Source organism: Megalops cyprinoides, chromosome 24 (assembly GCF_013368585.1).
Source record: "Megalops cyprinoides isolate fMegCyp1 chromosome 24, fMegCyp1.pri, whole genome shotgun sequence".
NCBI lineage: Eukaryota > Metazoa > Chordata > Actinopteri > Elopiformes > Megalopidae > Megalops > Megalops cyprinoides.
This window is the reverse complement of record NC_050606.1, coordinates 11,062,635-11,088,007: the sequence shown is the minus strand read 5'-3', so window position 1 is coordinate 11,088,007 and position 25,373 is coordinate 11,062,635. Positions and strand designations below refer to the sequence as shown.

General features: G+C 38.0%; 1 protein-coding gene across 4 annotated transcripts in view; it reads left to right on the top strand.

Moving 5' to 3' along the window:
* st18 (ST18 C2H2C-type zinc finger transcription factor) overlaps positions 1–25,373 on the top strand; it is an 85,461-nt gene that overhangs the window by 16,223 nt on the left and 43,865 nt on the right. The window contains exon 1 of one of the 4 annotated variants that reach the window (XM_036518804.1): positions 13,909–14,022. The exons of 1 other annotated variant lie outside the window; for it this stretch is intronic. The gene's annotated coding sequence lies outside the window, so the exon portion shown is untranslated. Of the gene's footprint in view, positions 1–13,908; positions 14,027–20,809; positions 20,965–25,373 lie in introns of those variants that run through there. 2 more of the 4 variants (XM_036518803.1, XM_036518802.1) reach the window with 2 other exon arrangements.

Below are 25,373 nucleotides of genomic sequence, written 5' to 3'. Positions count from 1 at the left end.
TGTATTACTGTTTTGCTAGTACAGTTCAAAACATTTTTGACTACTGGATACTGTTATGCTGTGTGTAGACAGTGGTCATCAAATCCAGCCTCATTTTGCATGTATTTATACATGCTTACATATCTACCCCTTTGTATTTGGACATGTCTGTTATGTCTGTTTACCAGATGAACTGAAGACATTTGTAATTAGCTAAACTACACAAATAATACAGGGGTGAGATAGCTGGTGTAATTCAGTCATTTATTCCACCTGTAGCAAGGTAGCTTTCGGAGATGTATGCACTATAATTACCTTCATACTGTGTGTGAAAATAAGGGGTCAAAGGGGTCAAATCCATGCTTTATTTTAGTGACAGATGTCATTGGGTAGGTATACAAGCTAAATGTTGTGAACTCTATAGGCAATGACTCACATGCCAGTGCTGACAAGTCTACAGTCTTGGTGCAAAATAGGCCTTAACTCATCCTCACTGTTTACCATGTGTGCACAGCTTATTGCAGCACCTTCATGTGTTACTTGCTGTACATTTGCTTTCATATTATAAATGCCTGCCATGTTAGCATGCTAGAAGATTGACAGTGTATCTCTGGCTTTCATTACCTGACAGTACAATTTCTGAAAGTTGTAACAAGGCTCATCATCCAGAAATTGCCTCTTTACAACATACAAGGAAATAGTAGAAGAAACTTTGCCATGGGCTGTTGTATGTTAAAGTGGTTGTCTTCCAATACACCATTTTGGTTGGCAGTCCCCCATGTAAATCAACTTGAGAATGGTTTCTATTCATAGTGAGCGCCGCAGTCTGTCTTAAAATGGCTGAGCCCATCCTGGTGACCCCTGCATGGTGTTATCCTCATAACAGTGTTGCCACATTCTTCCTCATGGAGTTTAGGCATGTAACGTTCGAGCCATTTGGGCATGCTGTCTGACAGGCTGCCTTGAAATGAAACAGAATGTTGGATTGAATTTATATGGTACCTTTCATAGACCTCAAAGCTCTGTAGCTCTCTTTTGTTGGTCTCCATTTTCACCAGCACGTTCCTGGCTATGCCACAGGATGTAATTCTTGTTATGATAATGAAACACAGGCTGCCAGTTTCTGTCATCACAGTGAACTATTAAGTGCTGAGGATAATTAAGAAGCAGGAGTTCACTTGCCGTCGCCTCTTGCATCGAGTGTGACACAGAATGCGGCATCCTCACATGGCAAACTTCCATCAGACTATCGTGAATTCACAGATGCGAGGTCACATCCATAACCTGATGTTATTTGTCTCAGCTTAATGCATTCATTAGTTTCAGCTGAGGGTGATTTTTATTTCTCTTCTTGGAGGAAATAAAATCAAGCTTGCCTTTTTGTTTTCGTAATATGGCAAGACCAACCTCAATATATTACGTTTCTACTCCTATGTAACATATGCCGGCATTTACAAAGACATCATCGTCTCATTCTCGCACCACAGCGCACCAGGAAAGCGGTACTTGATAATGTGGCCTCCCTCCTGGTATAAGCATGCTTAGGTTATATGGATGAGTTCAGCAATCCCTCCTCTGTGAAATTGTAGCCCGATACTGGCACGTCTCTGTGAGGGAGTCTTGTAAAATGGGTTTACTTGGCACTTTTGCTGGTATATGCTGAGGATAGCAAATGCACAATGACTGGCCATGATCGGATTAACTGGATAGGAGAATGATGTAACTCTTTGTATTGCTTGTGTGGCATAGGCTCCTAGGCAGTTGTGTAGTGGTCAACCCAAATTCTCCAATTCCAACGAATGCCGTTTCCAGCAGGCTGAGAGCTCCTCCGACACAGGGATGTCACAGAATTAATCTGAGTATAATAGTCTGCTGCAAGGTCCAAGCCACAAATGCTGCAAAGGCAAACTGTCAGATAAGCCCTTTATTTCCAGCCCTTTAACGATTGCTTGGCATATTCCGTTTGAGGCCGTAAGAGAATAAAATTAGCTTCGCCAAGAAATGTGCGAAAGGGCAGCGTGCTCCTCTCCAGCACGTGATGAAAACAGAAACACATAAATAATCAGGACAATGTAAAATAATGGACATATGTGCGGTTTGGTTCGTTTATTTCAAGCAGGGTGTTTTTGGAACATGTGGTATGGCAGGGGACCTTCGATGTATGATGAACAGAAAAATTGTTTTAAGATGGGAAAAGATGTCGAATTCAGATAATCTGTTTTGTTTGAACACTGTAATTCTTTGATATCAGAAACAGGAATATGCTGCCATATGATTTATTTGTTCCCTAGTTTCCTCAATGCAGAAGGGCCTGATATTTGTGTAATATGCCTGGAAAATATATTTTTCATGAATGCCATAGCATTTCAGTTTTCTCTAATTTCCAGACTTTTACCTACCAGGAAAGTCAACTAAGAGCATCCATGGCACAACAATTAAAGCAACCTAGTTAAAGATGTTTACCAGGCAATACCTTTGCATTGATGAATACAGTATAGCTGAAACACAATGAGGGTTCTCTGTACCTAGGGCTAGAGTAACACTGAAAACATTCACTTTTGTTTGTGGGGTCTTCTCGTAGTGGAGCTGTGGCTAGAGTGTCCACTCCAGAAAGTTTCCAGGTTTCAATTTCATTGCCTCTACTGGACTATCAAGCTATATTGGGGAAATGCCCTTTGACTGACTTCTGTCCTGCCCAGGGACTGTGTACAACATAGATGTCAAGATAAATGCTGGGCCCTTGGGCCCTGTAGACTCCAGTACAGCTTCTGTGTGTCATCAAAAGCGCTAAATGGAGGAGTCTACATTATTCTCCCTTAAACATCAGGTCATTCTTTTGTGCTGTTTGCACTCTTTGAAAAGACATTCTCTCATAAAACAGGTATATCCTCTTGTACATGCTCATACAGACATAGACACACACATACGCAGATACCTCATTGTCACTGTGAGAATCATTAAGACAATTCATACCGGATATTTGTATTTACAAAAACAAATTGGAAAGCACCACTTTTGGAAATCTCTTGTTTACATATACATAAATTATTCAAATGTACATCATTCAGGTGTGTATATTCTAATGATCTAATTTGCTCATATGAATTGCACGAAAGTGTCTTTATCTATCCAATTTATTTACATTTTTATTAGTATTATTACTTATTTTTTCTTTTTTTATGTGACCACAGGAGTCAAGCCCAATTCCTCTTCTATACTAGAAAGAAGCAAATACTGCATTTTACTGGAGGTTTAGATGCTTGTTTATCACTTTTAAATACCATCATCTCTGCTGAAATCCCCTCTCAAAAGAACCTTTCACTTGCTGGAATAAATTCAAATTAAAATTTAAATCCTTCTTTGCATTTCTTCAGCCTCTTTTAAAATAGCTGCCTCCTTTTAGAAAGCTGTTTATGTAGTGATCTGTTCATAATCCAGTTTGTTTCTCAACAGCGAAAAACACAGAAATCGTATTATCACTATCTTGGAGAGATGATGCGAGAAATCAGTAAGTGCAAACGTCTGGATCTGCAGAAGTTTTTAAATTGCTCAAGAAAATCTGTGGAATATTGCAAATGCCTTTTGATTGAGTACTCAGACTAAAAAACTACCATTTGACTTGCAAATGCCAATAGTGCTGCTGTATCAAGAGCAGTCGGTATGTGTCAAACACCTTTTGTGATGTTATTTAAACAGGGGACAATGGTTGCCCCCAAATACATGAAGGAAGAAATCACAATGCACACTCCTTGACTCTGATTAGTAATACTCTTCTACGTATTTGTATGTTGGCACACACCTTAGCAAAATGTGTTGCAAGTGATATGTATGCATATCTGTATGAGCACACATAATTCAACTTAGCTCTCTTGACTTAATTCCATCCAGAAATAAAAAAGTAACCATAACTAATCATAAAAAAACATGGAAAAAGCGCTCACCCTCTCATTTAGCCCAGAGAAAGTTTTTCAGAATGTACTCTGTTACAGCCATAGAAAGAAGATGTTTTCAAGTAGCATTAAAGTGGAAAATAAAACAAAAATAAATGTATCCAGGTCTTTTACCAGTAACCGTGTTCAGAGTCAGTTTAGGATTCACATTCAGATTTTTGGAACGATATCTCTTTAAAAATGAAAATGACATGGATGAGCCAATCGGCAGATTTAATTTGTGCACCTAAATTGGATTTATTGTTTGAAAACAAATTATAATTGTGTATGGAGAAAGTTAACAAAGACATAAACAAAAGAAAATCAATGGCCAACCCCATTAATCACACCAAAGCCAGCTACTTGTGCTGGAGAAACTTACTTCATAATCAATTTCTTTGTTTAGTTGAAAGGACATTAGCATGCTGATTCACAGCAGCAAGCTTCCTGTATTGGGTGCAATCAAAACATTGTAAATCACATTAATAAGAGGTTCTTGTGCACTCTCAAGCATGCCCCTGAATTGTGCAGAAAAACCAAAGTTTTATTGTATACTGGCCTTTCAAAGGTCATTTTTCATACAAAAGCCATGAGGAACACGTCCTTTGGATTCTTGGAAATCTACAATAGGCTTTTAAGACTTCCATGTGCATGTATATGTAATTAGTTCTGCAGGTGAGCTGTAATAATGTCAGTGGATGAATGTGCTCATGGACCCTTGAGCCTTATTTCATACGACACTTTTTAGTTCTGCAGAGGATTGAGGAAAATCTTTATTATCAAATCAGCAGAGCATTTTGTTGTCACAAGCCATATAAAGAATATGCCCATAACAACAATACTTGATGTTCAGAACAGTGTATTCAGCAGACTGTACTGTAATAAAAGAACAGTTGGGACCACTTGAGTTAAAGAAATGCCCCTGGAATCGTATTATCAAATGAAAATGCTTAAATCCTTTGCTGATGCCGATGACAGGTGTTATAACCCACAGGACCAGGACTCAGAGCCAAAAAAAAAAAACACCTATTGAAACTCTACCAGAGACAAATATTCAAGCAAGCATGAGATCATACTTCTGCTACGGTTAACATATTTTAATACACCATTTTAATGTTCTAAACCCCCAAAGGCAAGGTGTCAGAACAGATAAATGGAGTTATGGCTGTGTTTCAAAACACTATTTTGGTGCAAGTGAACTCAAAATGCTGTATGAAACACAAAACCCCAGAGGAATGTAAAGGACTGGTTGCCAGTAGAAATGCATATAACTTTGAAATAACCGTATGCCATACCAACATGTGCTTCTGTAGCATAGTCAGGTGACATGTCAAGGTTAAAAACAGGTACACTTTAAAAGATATATAAAAACATATTTCATTTTTATTATTGAGAAGTATAATGAAGTACAGAACAGATAGGTAATGTTGTCAATAACGTTTCACTGACTAGCAATGCCTGTAAGCAAGCCCTTGGTACTAGGGAGGCTAGATAGATAGAAAACAGTTATACACTGTCAAAAAATTATCTACTCGTTTTGACACTAGTAAGTGTGTGTTCCATACATACTGTAACATAATATCCTCATAATACTGTGGGTCTCTGTAGCAAACTCCCTGATGATGTGCAACCACAAAGACCTGAATGCAAGATAGAGACTGAATAATTCATGATTAGGTCTTTCAGATTTAAAATCATCTAAAGGCACCCTCTTTTAGTTGTTAGCTAAAACTGTAGATTTGTGCTGACATAATTTGTGCTGTCTATTGACTGCAGTTTGTACACTCATACATCAAATGAAGTCAGAGACCTGCAGACTCATGTCTTACAACCCATGGACCCACTAAAGGAGGAGTGTTGAAAACCATGATGGCATAACAAGAAATGGCCAAACATGACAAAACTGCATACGGAAAGATAAAAAGTGGTTGCAAGATGAAACTCACTGATAGGGATAGACAGACACTTAATGGGACAGTTGCTAAAAACCTCAAAACAATGGCCTTAAAATGATCACAAAACACATCACACACACATCACTGTGACCCAGTCTTCATGAACACCAGGATGGAAGGCAAACACCTTCCGTGGTCATCTGAATCACCAGATCTTAACGTCATTGACCCTTTATGGGATGTTCTGGAATGTGGAGTATAGCTCCTTCATCTCTCAATGAACTGGAGGCCTTCGTTGAAGGATGGTCCAGTATCCCACTACAAAACAGTTCAAAACCTGTTCTGAAGACAAAGGGCAGGCCAGCTCTTTATTAGTTAATTAATATTCATGTGTCATTCATACATTATTTTGTCAACCCCATGTATATCCATCTTAAAATGCACTGCTACATTAACTGCAGTAAAGTGCTTCTGTTAATCACATACTGACTTCAACAGGCATTTTGGTACATTGGGGAAGAATATGTTTAAAGCAGATATGAGTAATTGTATAGACATTATTACACTTCCCAATGGTGTGTACTAAATCTAGCATAGACCTAGAATGTTGTTACTGCATGTTCTTCAACCTAATTGTATATCAGTGTAGATTTTAATAAAAGGCAATTGTGTCAGGCTAGGTCTCTAGATTATATTATCAAGAACTGTAAAAGAAAGTATAGAAGAATAACTTGGTCTATACTGACTGATTGTGCAGTGGGCTGTTATAGCACAGTAGCATACTGTAGTTACAAAGGTGTTCACCGAAAAGAGTTATCAGTAATGGACTGCGATTCTGAATCATTTAATTTAATTGATCTGGTATGCAAATAATTATACTGGTACATCATATACCGTGCCAGGTGACTAAACCTTTGAAATTATATACTGGAGCTACTGTAGAGTTGCATATTGGACACTGTTATAAATGGTAGTTTAGGAACATTTTGGCAGCCATTATACTGAAGGCTATTCAAAGTTCTCACACATACAGATAGAGTTTGTAGATGAGCTTTAACATTTGGTTGGAGTTGTGCCATCCCGTGCTAATATAAGGTCTTGGAGTGTCTTGTGCATTTGAGTGTGGCTCTGTCTCTGTCTGCATACTGTCCTGACTGCAGAGGTACTGCTTCTTTCTTGGAATGCGAAGAAACACTTTTCTCGTGTCACACCAGCATCTTGTTTAATCAGCTGTAATTGTGTAAGCGTTCCCCTTCCAGTACATATATGACTAATCACTGCAATCTTGGAATATTTGATTTGCAGATAGTTTTCTTAAAGCTGTGTTTTAAGAGACTCGCTTGTGACATGCTGTTGAGTGAAGTTAGACTTATAATAAACCCTGGTGGGCCTAAGAAGCCTAGCCAGTTGTAGGAACGCATGTAGTGGTGACTAGAGAGAGAGAGAGGGAGTGAGGGAGAGAGAGAGAGAGAGAGAGAGAGAGAGAGAGAGAGAGAGAGAGAGAGAATGGGGTGATGCTCTCTCACAGTAGGGTGTCTAATGCCTTCAAGCTCCGATAGGTCAGAATTATGCTGGGGTGGCTGGAGGACTGAGGTCACTGGCATCACAGACGAGATGTTTACCAACACCCCTCTCCCTGAGGCCGTGGAGTAGGCCCTCAGAGCCCCATGCAGTCTGGGAGTAATGAGTACAGCATGAGTGAAGACCCTGAATAAAGCATGGACTGGGATGAAATGATAACATTTATCCACTTGCTCATACGAAACCCAGTGCTAAAAGTTTGGTTTTGAAGCAGCAGTCTTTTGACAAATACAAAAAAAAGTCATGTCCTCAGCTCATGATTTGTAATTACTTTGTAGTGGGCGGATCAAAGTCAGAGACTAAGGTCCCCAAAATAGAGAATCAACAAGCTCAATCAGCCTGTCAAATGTTATTTAGCACAATGTATTTGATTATATTGCTGTGTAACAGTTATACACAGAAACACAAAGAAAATTGTCTGTGGAGCAGTGATATAAATAATAACAAGGTAAGAATGTCATTCCAGAAATAGAAAACAATGTGACAGTTTTAGTGGTGTAATCTGATGAAAATGATAAGAAACATGATACTGTACAAAATAAGGTTATGTTTAATGATTTATTGCTTGGTCAATGAGAATGTAAGTAATATGGCACTTAGCTACACTGCTGGAAAATTGCTGTCATTATTTGTAGTTTTGTGATTTGTAGTTAGTTCATGAGGTCAGTTAGAAAGCTGGCTAGCACAGTTACCTAGATAACTAACCCTCATTGTTGAGTCATTGTACTAACAGAGCAAATGGCATCTTACTTTGTTGTCCTCTTGATACTGCCAAACACTATCTTGTGTGTTAAAATGAAGATATTGATGAAATAAGAAATAAATTGTTAGACTGGGAAGCACAGTGTATAAAAAGGCTTCGCTGACACGAGAATTTCGTATTATAAATCATGGGGTACAAAGATGTAAATTTTCTAGAATTCTTAAACAACATTTTAATACTTCTACAATCAGAAAAGGTCATTTTTCATTGTTTGTCATATAGAACTGTTCAAAATTATTTGTTGCTGAAAGAACAAATTATTGAATTCACTTTATTCCAAACAAATATGCCTATATGCCTCCAAACCAAAGGAAAAACCAAATTTAATAGAAACAGACCACTGGTGACTGGTATGTATGCTGGGCATTGTCAGTATCTAGAATGAGAATATCATTAAAACTCATCTTGTATTCTGTGAGAATCTTCAACAGCTGATTGCATAACTATGGAATGATTTGGCAGCATTAATGAATTTCGTGCAGCATAAGGCAGCTCCAACTTCTTCCTTCTTTCTGTTCAAGTGGAGCAATCAGAACATCGACAGGAAAGCGAGAAATGAGACTGAACATCTCATCAGTGATTACCGTGGCTGTTTCTGCTTTTAGGGTGTTTTTCACCTTGGGTTCGGGTAGGTAGACTGGGGCCAGGCAGAACTTGGTATAGCACCACCACTGTGCATCTTGTACTTGGAGTCTTTATCAAAATTTTCAAGGTGTTTGTGTACTTTTGCTCATATTCTGACCCATGCAAGATCACTGTGAGTGGCTGCAGAGCACTTGACTGAACTGTTCAGTGCTTTATGCCCAGTTTCTTATTTTGTAAGTGCAGCATGAGTACACTGCGGATAGTATTTTATATTTTGGCCTATATATAAGTAGACAGCTCAGGCCCTCGACAGGCCTGAAAGGTATTTTTGCATTAGTGCACCTCTGTGAACTTTTCCGTTGTGGCAATGATAGTCAGTGTTCCCATATTAGATAGCTGATTCCACAAGTTGTACTTTTCACAGAGTAAGCTAGCTACTTCTGCTAAATTAACGTGTTAGCTTAACAGTTAAACATTTTAGCCACAGCAATCCGGAACTTCAGCCATTGAGACGAATAGCTTTGTTATATACTTTGTAAATATGCAGTGTTTTGAGAATATATAGGTTCATTATATTAAGACTTAAGTTGTAAATTATAATTACCAATGTGGAAATGATCAGAAATTGCATCAGAAGCAGAATGTGGTTTCCCTGTCATCTAAACTTGTTTATTGATTTTACTGTCATGTACAGTAGTTAGTTAGCTTATTGATGTTTTTATTAGGCTTTTGACAATGTTACTCCCATTAGCAGTGTCACAGAATGTGGCTATGTTTGGACATAATGGTTAAATAGTTTAGTTAAATACTTTCATACTGAGCTACAGTTACCAATGGTGCTCAGAATCATGTAATTACTATATAATGTAACTTGACTGACTAGGCACAGTGGGTACTTCAGTGGCTCTCACTTGCATATACTGTATGTTAATTGATGTAAATTTAAATTGATGCATACAGATCATTAGACCATTTAATATGCAGGCAAAGTATGAAGTCAACAATCTTATAACGTGCTAATAACCTGTTACATCTGTGATATGATCGTAGAAGACTTGTGACTTTCTGGCTATATAGCTTGTTTGCTAATGAAACAAAAGACAATTTAACTCACTAGCTAGCTACTAGGTCCATCATACTAGAAGGAAGCAATGTGTAGCTTCCTCGTGCTTCTTTTATATTATGCTTTACATTACATTTTGTCACTTAGCAGATGCTTTTTTCCAGAGCGATGTGCAAGATAAGTACATTTAATATTACATTTACATTTTTAACATTCAGGAGATGTTCTCCTCGAGAGTGATGTACAAAATGTGAGTATATTTAACCTTACTTTTACATTTTTGTTATCCAGCTGATGCTCATATCCATAGCCCCCAAAGTCAAGCACAAAGTGTGTCACATAAAACAACATGAAATATTACACAAACAAGGACACCACCATCCACAAACACATAAGAGCCAGTGTCAAACACAAGGCCAAGATCGCAAATGCATACCGGGCCCAACATGCAAGTGCAACACAATATGCCCAACAGGACTGTCCTACACAACACCAATACATACCCTGAAGCAAAACTTCTACGTATAATGGATGAGATTAGATTCACATAATTCATTAAGTTAATTAACAAATGCAGTATGGCATAGTGATGTGACAGGGCCTCCCTTGGTGGTTTACCTCAGTGGACTCCCACTGGTAGACTAGCTTGTCCTCATACAAGGCTGGGAGACAAGGCTGCCACTTCAGTGCAGACACACCCAATAAATGCCCTGTTCAGTTAGCGAGCGGATGAGCAGTCAGCTGAGAGGGGGAGACTAAACTACCAACTAATTAGACTGGCAGTTAAAGTGCACCGGTGCAAACTAGCCAAGGCAAAAAGCAATAAAAAACAATTACGTGATCCTTATACGATATTATGTGAATCCTTGTAGTGCTAAGCAACAGACGGTTAAAATACAACTCAGTTTCACGCAATAACAAGTTAGAAGAGTGATACTTGTATGTCTGAGTCTTCATCATACTTAGCATACTAGCTACTTAGATAACAAGGTAGAGTTATGAAGTGTTAGTTGAGATTTTAGTGAGCATTCTAATCAGCATGAACATGGTAGTTTATCAGGCCTACAGCCTCTTGTTTCATGTTGTTAGATCTTAGGCGCTACTTCCAAGGCAGGTCACAAGCAGGTATTTGGGGACGTTAAAAGCAGCACTCTGGTTTATATGGCAGGCATGTAAACAATTAATGTGTTAAACAGTCAATCTTCAAGGGCTTTCTCCACAGTTATCTTAAGGATCTGAACAATGCAAACTTGTAATGTGAATATTTTGAAAATGACATGCAGATTGATGACTGTGATGTCCTCTCCTAACCTCTCATCGCATCTTTGTTGGATCCAGGCCACAAGCATTTACACTTTATTTTGCCAAATATCAAAATTGCCGTGAAAGCAAAATTGCTACAGCTTGTGTCTTAGTTGGATTAGTTTTGATTGCTTAAACTTCAGCTGCAGTTTAAATTGGACTTCTTGTAAATCAGTTTTTGAAGGATGTAATGTCCTAATACAGAAGCATAAAAATTATAATAACAGACTTAAAAATGTAATCAACCCGCCTTTAAATATACTAAAGAATTTCTGCTGTCAGTGTTAAATGTGGTATTCATAGGAGATATGACTGCTTCCTGGTTCACTTATGTATGTATGGTTTTCTTTGATTGTGAATTCTATTTGTTGTGTTACAAAGAGATATTTTGTCCATATACATATCAAACTAATTGTACATAACAAAAGGGAACTATATTCAACAATACTGTGGTGCAATATGTGGGGGTAATTATTTCATTTATTTTTTATTTCATAATTTAACATTAATTACTGAAAGTATCAGTTTATAGGGTAGTCATTAACATTTTAATGATTGTCATGGTTTTAATCATTAGCCGCCCTGGGAGAGTATGGTTTCAATTTTTTGGTTATACTGTAAAATATTCCTTTGTTGATACCTCTGAAGTGTCTGAGGAAATTATATGGATAATGATTTCATTACACCTCTTTTATGGAAATCATAGTCTATAGTACGCATTTCCTAAACAATTGGATATTCTCTCTCTTTTAGTTTACTTACATCAAAATGCAACCTAATCCATAAAAAGCTTTTACCCTTAACATGTGGTGACCCATTGTAATAGTTTGATAAATGTAATCAAAACTTTTCCACAATTATGAACTGTACCTTTTAAATCTGAACCCTAGTCTGACATGTGCAATGCTTTACCAGCCCATTTCTGTTTGCTTTTTTTCTGCCAACCCACGGCTATTGACCACAGATTTAAGTTGCTGAAATATTAGTATAGTGAAACTGCACAGATTAAACATCTGAATATATTTTTAAAAAACATAGTCTATGTCAAAAATTGTAATGGACAATTTATGAAAAGGATCAATTGGACAATTTATGAAAATGTTTGCTGATGAAATGTGTTTTGATAGGGTATTAAGTGTTGGTAAGTATTATGGCTTTTAAGTATGGTGTTTTAAGATGTGTTTTGTTTTTCCTCACTGGATGCAATATGATTTTTCTCATTTCGTCCTGGTGATTTTGCAGATTTCAGAGTTTGATCCTTTCTTGTAGTTAATGTTCTTTTGTCATGTTCTGACGTTTTACAATGTTTCCTTACATGTGGCAATCAGGACAGATGCTTGTTGTGCAATATTCCCTGTGATTGTCTGCATTTATAAAACAGAATGCTTTTATTATTTGGTAAGATGCTTACATGTTGCAATTATTGTTAAGCAGAAATTGAGGGAAAAAACCTGCAAGAGAGAGGATATGTCCTGTTCCTTCATCTACATACAGAGTGTAACGTACTCATGAAGACGCAAAAATTATACTTTCAAATACGGTGTTAAACAAGGTGACGATCAACTGTCAAACCTTAAACAATGATATCAACCACCCCAAGCCCCCAAGCCCCCAACCCCCAAGCCCCAAAAAGCCTATATGTGTCAAAGAGATGCTCCCCAAAACACATTATTGCACATTGTGTTCACACATCAATCTCGTGAGACGTGTGACACAACCTGGAGACAAGCTTGTGTTGGTGGCCCCCAATGTCAGCTGGTAATGGAACTGCTTGCATCTCTAAAGAGGGTCCTCATGCGCGTCACTTATTCTGAAGCCCGAGCCCGAGGGCCCCCCAGACTCCACCTAGAAGTGTGGCTGCTTTTGTCATTGTAATCTGCCCCTGTTTGCTAAACGCTTCCACTGTTTACTTTTTGCTAGGGGGCTTGTATTTACAGAAGTCAGCAGGACGCTGGGTGACATCACCGCGGCTGGGCTTTTGTAAGCTGCATTTGTAGTGTCTTGAGGCCCTTTCTTTTTTTCTTCTCCCCTATCTGGGTCTGTCTAATGCATGAGCTAGCTCAGGAGGGTTACATGGCCTACAGGGAGGAATTACACCTAATTACTCAAATAATTGCTAGGCTGCTGCCTTCCTTAGTCACCAAAAATCATTTCCAGGTCCCTGGCTTTTATAGATAGTCTCCTCTAGACATTAGCATAGAAAGTCCTCTAATAAAAGATTTTCATTCACAAAATAGTTATAATAATAAGTATAAAAGGCAAGCAGGAACAGAAAGGGAAAAAAAAACAAAATTAACAGACAGGGCTTTCATTACGTATATTTTGGTTGTTGTTGCCGTAGCGATAAAGTCGCGGACATTGAAACTCGTCTGTTGAGCCATTGTTATCATCCCTGGCCATCTGCTGCTGAAGACTGATATTCCATCTCATTTGCATGATGACTGATATATGGGAAGCCTGGAAGGGCATATGCCCAAGCAATCACGTTATGACAATGCAAGTGAAAGTTTCTGAAGCACAATGTCGGCACAAAAAAAAAGGGGGGGACAAAAAAGACATAGAAATCCCTGCGTGAGGGGATGCAAACACGTACATCTGTCTGCGTGTGCGTCTGTTTGTATGTTTTGTGGATGTGGGTGTGGAGGAAAGGAGGAGGGAGGGAGTGTGGTGGTGGTGGTGTGTGTGTGTGTGTGTGTGTGGGGGGGGGGGGGGGGGGGGGGCACTGTTGATGTGCAAATGTGCATCATATTGAAGGGCTCTGAATGGGGAGGAGTGACGTAAAAAGGGACCCGAACGCAGGTGCTTATCTCCAGGCTGTCAAAGGCACAGTATGTCATATTCCTGGGGACTACCTTTCAAAGCCACAGCTCCCACACAAGGCAGCGAGACGCTGGGGGGAAAAATCAAACTTTCAGGATCAGAGAAGTAGGTTTGTGCTCAAGTTCTTTTTATTATTGCGGCCACGGTCAAGATTGGGCTCTGCGATAATGTATTTTACTGATGGGGGTGTGTGTGTGTGGGGGGGGGGGGGGGGGGCTAATTCCAACTCCAACATGTTTCTTTTTTTGCTATTCAGATCAAAGCTTCAGGAAGCTTACAAGGCCTTAAATGCATCGCTGTTTGAAATAGTTTGCCATTAAGCATATTGTTAATATCACAAAAGCTGGGAAAATAATTACTTAAGCTTATTTTACTTTTGTATTTTTGCTCAGCTGTAAATTACTCTTATTTTTTCACAGCTCACTTTAATTTAAATGTAATGTGTTGTAATTATATTTATATAGATTTCTCAGCAAAATTGCACTGTACTTGAATATGATTTTGTGATAACTGCGATTCAATGGTCGTGTGTTCTGAAAATGTTAAGATGGGCCTTCATTTCTTTAAAAAAAAGGCTTTGTACACCAGGACATTATTGTAATGTTATCTGTGAATAAGTCATACTTTAAAAATTTGCTGACTTGTTATGTATTAATATTGCCTCTGACTTTGGTGGAAAAAACTGGAGCTTCTATTTGGGTCTCAGACTGTTAGTGAGGAGATTAAATGGCTCAAACTGGTTTTAAAGAAGCATGACCTATTTTTGATCATCCAGATAGCATTTGATGCTGTCTACCTAAATTAAACTCACAGCACTTATGAAGAGTATAAGCTAGTCTTAGAAGAACACATGTTAGCATTGTGTATGAAGACAAAGCCGGAGTGGATTGTATAGTGCTTTTTATGGTGACAGCTGTAGACACAGGAGCAAAGCTCTCATGCTCACAAACTTTGACTTCAGTTCGTCTGTTTAATACAATATAGTTGCATTTTAGGTTTATTACACACTGCAACCTGGGCCTAGATTTCCACTTTGTATGTGTAAAATAGTTGATTCTTTTCTTAGTTTAAGGGTGCTGTTGATGATTTTAGAATCATACCCTTATGTTATCATAATTAATTATGTATGGTTTCTGGCATCCTTGTTGTTGGCCGGTAAATGTGTTCTTTAACTTTAAGCCACAGCTGAAAATAATAAAAAAAGACTGACGCTAAGACATTGCAGACTCTGACAGATAAATAAACTTAACTCCTGAATAGTGCTAAGCAACATAGCACTGGTTCCAAGATCAAATTGATTTTAGAGTCAAAGATATACAAATGGAAAATGTCAATTACACGCAGGAATATTGTGCCTGAATAACAGCTTTTTTGTAAAAGTCATTTAGTTTCTCAGTCCGGGCAATTTTGATTTTCAAGGGAAATGCTAAATTAAGTTAAATGTTGCTCCTAATGCAAATTTCGCAGAAAAAAGTGCATTGAAATATTGGGTTGTTTGATGGTCTTATTGTACTACATAAGGACAGCTGGTTGACATCAAAAAGGTGAAAGGCAGTGCTTAACAAAATAACACAAACAGCTTACAAGCATATTCTTATTCCAGGTCTTTGAAACGAGCCAAGTTCCACATTCAGAAATGTTGTTGGACAAAGTGCGTTATAATTGGATTTTAGTAATAACAATAACACCCTGAAGTTAGTGTTTTTGTGGCTTTTCTAGAAGATGTTGTTATTTGTATACAGTATGTGGCAGCTCTGATATTGGCTGTTTAATTCATAGCCTTATAATATAACTCAACATTGTTTTCTTTTTTTTTTTTTTTTTGCAATACCAGTCTCATATCAAACAGAGGATGAGTCTGTGATTATATCACCAGTAATGTTCTTATTATGCTGAAAACAGTGAATAACTTAGTATTTAAAAAATTCTTACAATTTTATTTTGGTTTTTTGGGAAAATTTAACCCTTGGAAGCAAATGCTGAGTCAGCAATCTTTACACACATGGTTTTTACATGCTTGTTAACATAACAAACCAAACACTTTCCCTCTGTTGCATGTTTAAATTGTTGTCCTTTTCAAAGTTAAGATTAATTTCAGACTGTAATTAATTAGTTGTACAATGATAATTGCAAGGGAAGCCACTGTTTTTTCTCTTTCTCACAAAACATCCCTGGGTATCCTTTAAGATTATAGATGGGAAAGTTAAAAAATGGGAAACCTTACATTGGGTTGTATACAGAGCCCAATACGGAATCCTGACAATTCAGTGCCCAGCCAGATTCTCAACACCTTGTTTTAACAAAAATTTTAAAATGCATCATGTACAATATGAAGGTGCAGACCATGTGGAATATACTCATGTCAGTGGGATGTCATGTTCATATTTTGGAATGTTCATATTCAGTGTAAGATATTAAGCTTTAGAATGGTCAGGATCCACATCTTAACTTCTTACATTTAACATCTGTGTGTTTTTACCTTATATTGCCATGTTCTATCATTTTAGGATCAAATTTAATGTTATCTGAAATTCTGCAATATTTTTGAGGTACATCAGAGAGGGCCTATGTTACTGCTGCTACAATGTCCATGAGAAAGTACAAGTCCTTCTCCAAATATTAAAACAAGTACGCAAAAGGATTCCATGATGTTTTGATGACTATTTTTTTTCCCCAAAAAATTACACTTGCCATCCTTTAAAAATTTACTTGAATCTATGTCTTGAAATAATATCATGGTGCCCAATTTTCTTTGTTTTATGAAGAAAATATAATTATTAGTGAAAACAAATTTAACAGCTTTAAAACTATTCATAATTACAATTTGGCATTTCGCAGACACTTTTAAACCAAAGCGACTTACAATTAGTGCATCAAACAGGTTTAGCTGACTTCGTCATAGGCAAAAGATCACAATTTACCACAATTCACTTTTATTTTACTCTTCTGTATTTCTGAATTCTGACCTCAAGCAAGAAAAATACTGGAAACTGAAACAACTGTTAGAATAAAAGTTACTCTGAAGGAAGAACAGGAACAAGACAAGTCACACGCACCAAGCAAATGAATTTCTGAGTAAATTTAATTTCTCAGGTATGCACAGTAATTAGTCAGTTCCAAGTGTTAGCTGTAAAGGGAGACATAAGCACACTGTTAACAGTAATGAAACTCTGTAATGAAGCGGGAGGACTTATCCATTCTTTTGATGCTCTCGCGGTAGCACAGAAGGATGTGGAAGCTGGCAGAATTATCTGCTATTGCACTGATGAGCAAATAGACACCTCTCCCCTTCTCCTGCTCCACCCCCCGCCCCCCTTTCATTCTGTTCTTTAAACCCCAGACATAGAAATGCTAATGCACCACAGGACATGGTAATGTCTCTCCTCTTTGCTTCGCTTCTACTGCAGTTGGGGGGACTAGGAGCTATCCAGGGTAGCTTGATGCCATTAATTTCTAAGTTTTTCTAAAGCTCAGACTCCCCTGAATGCAAGGCTGCAACTACAATGGTGAAAATGTCAAACTCTAAACAACCGCATTCGTTAACAGCGATGTCAGTCAAATCAGAGATCATGGGTCTCACCTGTACATGTTCTCACCTGGTAAGTGGCGTAAGTAATCTGTGAAGGTGGAGCTGAAATCCTGACTGTTAAATTGACACATATAAATGATAATGTGAAACTGCAACCTAAATAATGACTTCATGTAGTTCTTTTCTTAAACTTCACCATCGCCAGTATGATCTCATGATTGTGCAAAGCGCATGAAGACTTTTGTGACTTGGGCTCCGGCAACCTGCAGTGGTAGGGGCCCCGTATTTCCATTAAAGTCTTCAGCAGCATTGAATCAACAATATTGAGGAGAAAACTGAGGACCCTCCTCATTTCCAGTGGAGCCACTGTGCGACATCGCACAAAGACAAAAGACACACATAATTTACATCATAATCACATCAAGGTCTAAAAGAGCTATTGAAATACAAGGGTGCCGCCATAGTTTCTCCTGATGGTCCCGGCAGTGGCCAGGGCTTCAAACAAGCAAGGAGAGACACATCTGAGGCAGCGTGTTGGAAACGTGACCCGCGCGGGCGCTTCGTCCCCGCCGCTCGGCGCGTTACCTGAGCTGTGACACAAAACTTCACTCACGCTAATCCAGGAAAATGAGTTCTATGGATTGAATTCAACAAGGTTTCAGAAATGGCTCCATCTGCTGCAGAGCAGCTGGTGATAGGATAAAAGTAATTAATTACTTAATTTCTCAAAAAAAGTATTCCAGAGGAAAAAAAAAATTGCTGTTAATATGGGCTCGTGAAATCAATTTTAAATCCTACAGCTCGTATAAGCGGAGCTTGAAACAATGGTCCATTTGTTTTTTTTTTCATTGTGAATTTCCTTTTAGCTATAGTGTTCGAGTGTAAGTTTGTGTGAGTGCTGTTCCTATGAGGCTGTTCAAGGGGGTGTGGATTTTGGCTTATCTTTCCGTATTCAACAGAAATGACAGACTAAATGCTGTATTGTGACTAAGATTTAAGGGATATGTTAAGATCGCCCTACAGTAAAGGTTTTTCCAAAATAGATGTGAAAGAGTGGGTTTATTTTTGTTCTTCACCAAAGTGGCCAACCGCAGTGGAGGAGATCACACGCAAAGCTAGTATGAATGAGTTATTGGTGATGACAGTGTTATATCACTGATAATCATATACTGCACCAGGACCTTAGATGTTAAATGATGTGCATGGAGATTGTTTGATCATTTGGTGGTTTGGTTGTGATTGAAAGCAATGGGGTAATGCCAACAGCGCACTTCCTGGTTTTTCATGTAGCATTAGCTGGCACCCTGGCTTCCTGTGGCTTAAGTGTTAGTCAACCAGAATAGCAGAAAAAGGTTTAGACTAGAGACATATTGATTATACAGATATCACTAACTTTTCGCTGAATCTTTGAATGTTCTCTTTGAGGAGGCTTTCTCAAATGAGATGCCAAATGTCATCCAGTCATACTTCTCATTCTCTGTAACATTCTTTATGGTTTTATAATTCAAACCGTTAATACAATATTTACTTGATGTCGCGAATGTGTGCTTTAATGAACTAGTTTATCTGCATTTTAAGGGTGGGCTGCTGATATTCTTACCATGCTGGAAAGTACAGAAAGGTCATGGCTTCTGAGGTAACTAGGGTTCAGGTGTAAAGGAAAAATATGTTCAAATGTGCACTCCTGAATGCAAATAAAACGCTTGACTCCAACAGAATCTTCTCAGTGGACTTCATGTAGATATCAGTCATACATTAGTTATACATAAACAAGCAAAGCAACAAAAAAGATAAATTATATCACTTATAAATCTTCCATTGTGAATTACTTTTAAGCTCACATATGTCTTTTAAAAACACAGAAATCTTTTAAATGTATCACAGCGACACACTGTTTAAGTTTTATTTGGCAACATCCAGGAGCAGTATGCTTTGTTTCTAATTAAAATTACATGGTGTTTTTCTTTTTTTTAACATTTTGTTTTAGAATATATTTTAGCATGTACCTTAATTGTAATGTTACCTCATTGGTGGTGGTTTTGTTTGTTGGACTAACTATAAAGGATCTGCTTGTACCCTTGTGGGTTGGGGAAGAATTAGGATTTATGAATTTATTTCCTCTGTTGTATTGTTTAAACAGCTTTGGTTTAGTTTTGATCCCTTCCTCACGCCTTTGAGGCTGTTCCACGGTGTCAGCTGTTGACTGATAGCAAGAGAACTGCCTCACAGTATGAATGAAAGAAAACTAGCGGTTGGTAAACACTGATAAGGGATAAATAGAAAGCGGTCAGGCAGAGATAGTTCAGTGGGAGCCCAGATTGTGTGCGGTCTGTTAAAATGAGATTCTGAGCCTGTCCTTTCTATTCTCCCATTTCCCCCTGTATTGCGTTTGTCTGGAAAATCTCCAGTGACCTCGCTCAGTAGTCCCAGACTGCTGTATTCTTTTTGTATTTTGTTTTGTTTTCTAACAAGGGTCAAGTTGGCCAATAGACATGTCCCTGATGCTTACGGACAGCTGTCATAGCTGCGAGTACTTACAATAATTCATTTTGCATGGAATTAAAGGACTCTACCATAAACATAGCACCGGGGGAAAAGAGAAAAGAGACTAAAATGTGTCCAACATTATCATAAAATGTTCAGCCTTTATATTTCTGCATTACTTATTATTTCTCTGTTTCGCCTAAACGCTCCCTCTCACAAGTTATGTCTCTGACCTGACAGAGATTAGAATCATTATTTATATTTTGAACATGGGTATTTTCATAACAACTCTGAAAATACACTGAGATTTGAAAAATAATTGTTAATTAGTACCGATTTGTTGTGTTTATTAAATTCAGGGATTAGTTGCTTAATTTGTGTGGTGAACAGATGCAGATGAAAATTAATTTTGCGTACATAGGTGCATAGAGAAGATTTTTTTTTCCTGTTTATGTAACATTTTCTGTACATTTATCATAATGCTATTAGTTGTTTCAAAGAGAAAGGAACCTACTCCTCCAAATGAAACTTGGTATTTATAGCCTCTATTCTTTGTAATGTTCAATATTTCACCACACCTATTTTTAAATAAAGATTCATGCTGAATAATGAAATACATAACTTCTTTGCCTCACATCTGAAACTGAATATTAAAAAAAACTCAGGCTTGTTTAGAGGCAATCTGCTATTTTTTATTTTTATTTTTTTTCTGTTATTGATTTTCTTTTTTTAAATATCCATCTTTTATGTGATTAAAAAGACCTTCAGAGGTCTAACCTTGAGGGTCACCATGTGGTGTATTTACACAGAAAATGTTTCAGCCCATTGTACCCCGGCAGCTAATGAGATTGGTCGTTAAGTGAATGACACAAAGGCTACAAAAAAAGCTTAGCAGCTCCGTAGAATATCACAGTGTCCCCGCGCACCACGCGACAGCGACACGCTGGACTAACCTACCCCACCTCTGTTTTCTTCTACATCACTGCCTCCTTGATGTTACTATGAAAGGCAGAACAAAGGCTAAAAGGGACACGGTAAGTCAGGCTAACAATTTTTTGCCCTGCAGAAATCGCGAATGTGTTTGTGTCTGCGCTTGTTTGTGCGTGTGTGAGAGAGAGCATCTTCTCAGCTTCAGAGTTATGCTCGAGCAGATAAGCAGATTAATGAAAAGGTTATTGTGCTACCTAAAGGAGCTATCACTTCCAAAAGACAAGCTTGTGGCTAGCGTGAGCGTGTGTGGAAAAAAAAACCCCACTGTTGGATAAAGTTGAGACTGTGGCATTTCTAAACTTCAGGTGTCACAGAATATATTCCTCTACATGTTAGGTTTTGATGGGTTTTTTTTTTACTTAATGAACAGCAGTGTCTGTCTTGTGTCATCCAAGTTTCTCTGTCAGCGTAATTTTGTGATACTTTCCAGATTGTGTTTCTTTTTCATTCAGGATGTCTGCGTAATTATTAGATGTTACTTTAGTTTGTGTGGGCTAGTCAGTATAACCCCTTAATTATTTCCTCTTCTGGAAGTTATATTTTTGTTTGTTTGCCTTTTTACTCCTTAAAGATAGAATCAGAGTGGCAGCTTCACAATATAACACTACAATAACATTTTTCAAGCACACTGCAAAATGTGCTGAAAAGCTGTTCACAGGCTGAAATCAATAAAAGCCCTCAGGATCTGTGTGTGAAGAGTATAGCCAGGAAGTTACGCGAAATTCTTTGTTTCTATTATGTTTACAAGTAGAGATATCACTGTTTGTTGGATATTTAACTCATTTTAGAAAGCAGCATCCATACTGAAGTAGTTTCTTTCTCATGAAAGTTTCTAATGTTTTTGTGTGGCTGATCAGGAAGATTACATGCCCAGATAACCTTGTCACCAATATTCTAGTCATGTTTACCTGGTATTTTATGAATTTAGAAAAATATAAATTTTGGAACCATTAACATGCTAGATTTATGTCAGTGCTTGATGCAGAATATGAATGAATGACAGAAGGGGACAGATCAAACATTACAATTAAAAATGTCATCATTATTACTGGAGCAAAATCAATTATACTAATACATCTGACCTTTCCCGACAACAAAATAACAGATTCTGACAAACCACCCTCGTGCATTCTGCTGTCTGACTCATTATTTGAACTCTGTACTGTATTTAGGAAGTTGAAAATGTCCTGAAGGAAAAATGTCTGGACCTGCTGTGCTCATAGACAGTGTGTGTGTGGGGGGGATAGATTTAAGAATTTTGAAGTGACGTGCATTCAGCAAACTTTATCTATTCAGGCAAAAAAAGTGACCTCAATTTTTATCCTGTGAAAGAATTACAATGAAGTGCGCTGAGGCGAAGTGAATAGACTATTTTAATTTGCTCTATTCCAGTTATAAATTGTAATAAAGACAACATAGGAAGGTCTGGAATATTTGAAACACGAGTGAAATAGAAAGCAAACATTGCTTTAAACGCTTCATGTTTTATTACTTTGACACTTTCAAATGTATAAGCAGATATTACATGTTATACTGCAAAGACAAGTAAAGGGTTAAATCATGCATTATAGTTCCATCTTTTTATTAAATCCTGGAGTTAAGTCAAATTTACATTTTGTTAAAGATTATTCATTTTATTGATGCATATAATCATAATCATGGACCATCTGCTGACCTGGCAAGCTTGGTTGAAACTCTCCATATAGCCCTGGTAACCTTTTAAGTACAAAATAGTCAGGGCTTAGCTGTGTGTTATCCCAGAAGGGGGAGTCAGAATCGGAGGGTAGTTGACTTAGATTACCTAGACAGGCCCAGCTGGGTTATCTGACACCGTGATATACATGGTAGCATTGTCTGGCATTGTAATAACTACCAAATAGTCATATGTTTAAAACAGTAAAATGACATTTTCCCCTTTATTTTAATTTGCTGTTTGTTGATGTTTATATTTTTTATTTTGTGAAATATTAAATAAATTGTTTTTTATTTCCTTTAGAGAATGTCCTGGAATACATGCAAGAAAGATTGATAAATGTACGAGGGTCCATGCTCATATATGGATTGAAAATCGTATGATTCGTGGATTTAAAAGGAAACAGTATGCCATAGTGTCAAATGTCTTCCCTGTAATTTGTCATTTCATCCATAATAGAGTGGCTGGTATTTGGATGTCAAAAAACAAAGTGTTCATCGTTGGATCCAGTTAGTTTTAAAAGTTATTTTGCTTTTGTTGAAAAAGGATTCAAGGGTCCACAAGTCTGCAATAATCACATAGGTCATTTTCTGAGGTGCATTAAATACATTATTTTTATCCATCAAGATTTCTTGTTATATGTGAATTCAATCCTCATATTTTCCACAGCAGTAAACTTTTTTTGGGGCTCTTTAGAAATTCGCCATTAGTCCTCTCCTTAACGCATAAAATACTTATGCGCTACTCATTCCAGACAAAGCTTACTCGGACTGGGAATTCATATGCCAGAGGTAAATCCGAGTTAACACGGATTTATACTGGCATGAGTTAAAGGACTAGAGTTTGTAATCCAGGTAGCCAGGGGATTTTACCACACAGTGGCAGAAATCACTTAAAACTCCCTGAACATTCTGAGCCACAGTATCCAGTGAGCCAGGACGGTATTCAGAATTGATGACAGCACTTTCCCAGATTTATCTGTGCAAAAAGTGTGTGTATCCGCGCCTGTCTGCGAGAGGAGAGCTTGATTGCATGTTTGTGTGTATAATTTTCTTCCTTTATCTCTTCATTCAAATGTCAAACGTGATCCAAGGAGATTCGCTCGAGATTTCATTCAGGTAGCAAACCTTGCCTCGGTTTGCACTGCTAGCCCTTGAATTAAACCCATAAGAGGGGCTGCTAGGACCTCATTATCAGGATTTGCAAGATATTGGCCGGACGAGATAAGCCCACAGCCCTCTGGTTCCCGGATCTTGCCAGATTGGTCTTATTCCCCTTTGACTGGGGTACTGTCTACTTGGAAGGGAGCAACTCAATTTTCCATCTGCATAAACGTAAATCAATGCTTACTGCTGAAAATAAAGCAGCCGTAGTGGTCTAATTTGACCCATATTTCAATAGCCCTGTCATCCAGCTCCATATCTTTAGCACAGCCATGTTAGAGGTTCATGCTGATCAAACACAGCCAACAATGACTTCCTTTTTTTTGCATATTGAACTCCTTTTTTCCTCAGTCTGGGATCTGTAAGCAAACATATAAGGGTGGTGTTTGTTGAGGATGAAGACGCTGGGATGAAGTGGAGTTGTTTAATGACAGGAACAGCTGACTCATTAGGGGAGAGCAGTGAAAGGTAATTAACCCTGGGAAAAGTACAGCTGCTATACGAGCTGTTCATTTCAGTGCAATCTGATTAGGAATCGGTGTTAAAACACTGATTCTTTTCAAACTGCTGCCTGCGATAAACTTTTTTTCCTTTTTTTTTCCGGAGGGCCCCCAGAGCACAGGAGCACTACCTTTTGTGGCCGAGGATTAGCTCAGGCCGTAACTACGTTTCTCCCAATTGCAGACCACCTGGTAGCATTCATGCATCCTCAAACAAGAGAGGCTTTTTCTGAGGCAGGGACAATGGTGCTAGCGAAGAGGTTGGAGTAAGGATTATGCGGCAGTGATAACAGAAAATTAGGGATGGAAGTTCTCTCCCAGTAACACCTGTCCTTGAATTTGTCATCTTTGCTCTTATTGTTTGGGGTCCATTGTGACTGCGGCATACGGCAAAGTGGAGTGTTTGTTCTGTGTGTGTGTTTTTGTTCCAGTTTTTTTTTTTTTTTTTTTTGCAAACCGCAGAGTCGATTTGCAATAACCTCTGCTAATATGCTCATTACGCTAGTCAACCTCAAAAAGTGCTTGTGGACTCACCCGTGTACAGTATTATGAAATGAAATCAGCACTCTCACATTGCTTCATCTGACCTTACTTTAAAAGTAGTTTTATCAAACCATTTCTTTTTATATGAACACAAATGGCACTGTGCAGCTCATTTTGAGTGTGCAACGTGAACGTGGAAGCAATGGAAATGCTTTTTTTCATAATTAATTGAATTTAAAGAATATTGCATGAAAGTGACAGCAGCATATGACTTATTATTTTCTCTGCAAAATTAAATTGATGTAAACAGAGCATGACACAAGTAGGTGGTTCTGTTAACAATGAATGTCCAGTGTCTCTAGGTGAAACACGCTCACATTTGTGAGCGTGTTTCTGTTTTAAGTGGCAAACTTACCGTGGCAGTTTATATTTCCCCTGGCTTTACTCAGTGATCTTTAGTGCAACTTGTATTGGGCCTGCAGACCCAAACCATCTTCTGTTGTTCAGAATAATTTTGATATCATCAGTGTTTGAAAGGCCAACCTGAGAGGACCTGCATTTATTCCTGAAAGAAAGCCAAGAGAGACCAAATCAGCACCAAAATTCATTAGCAA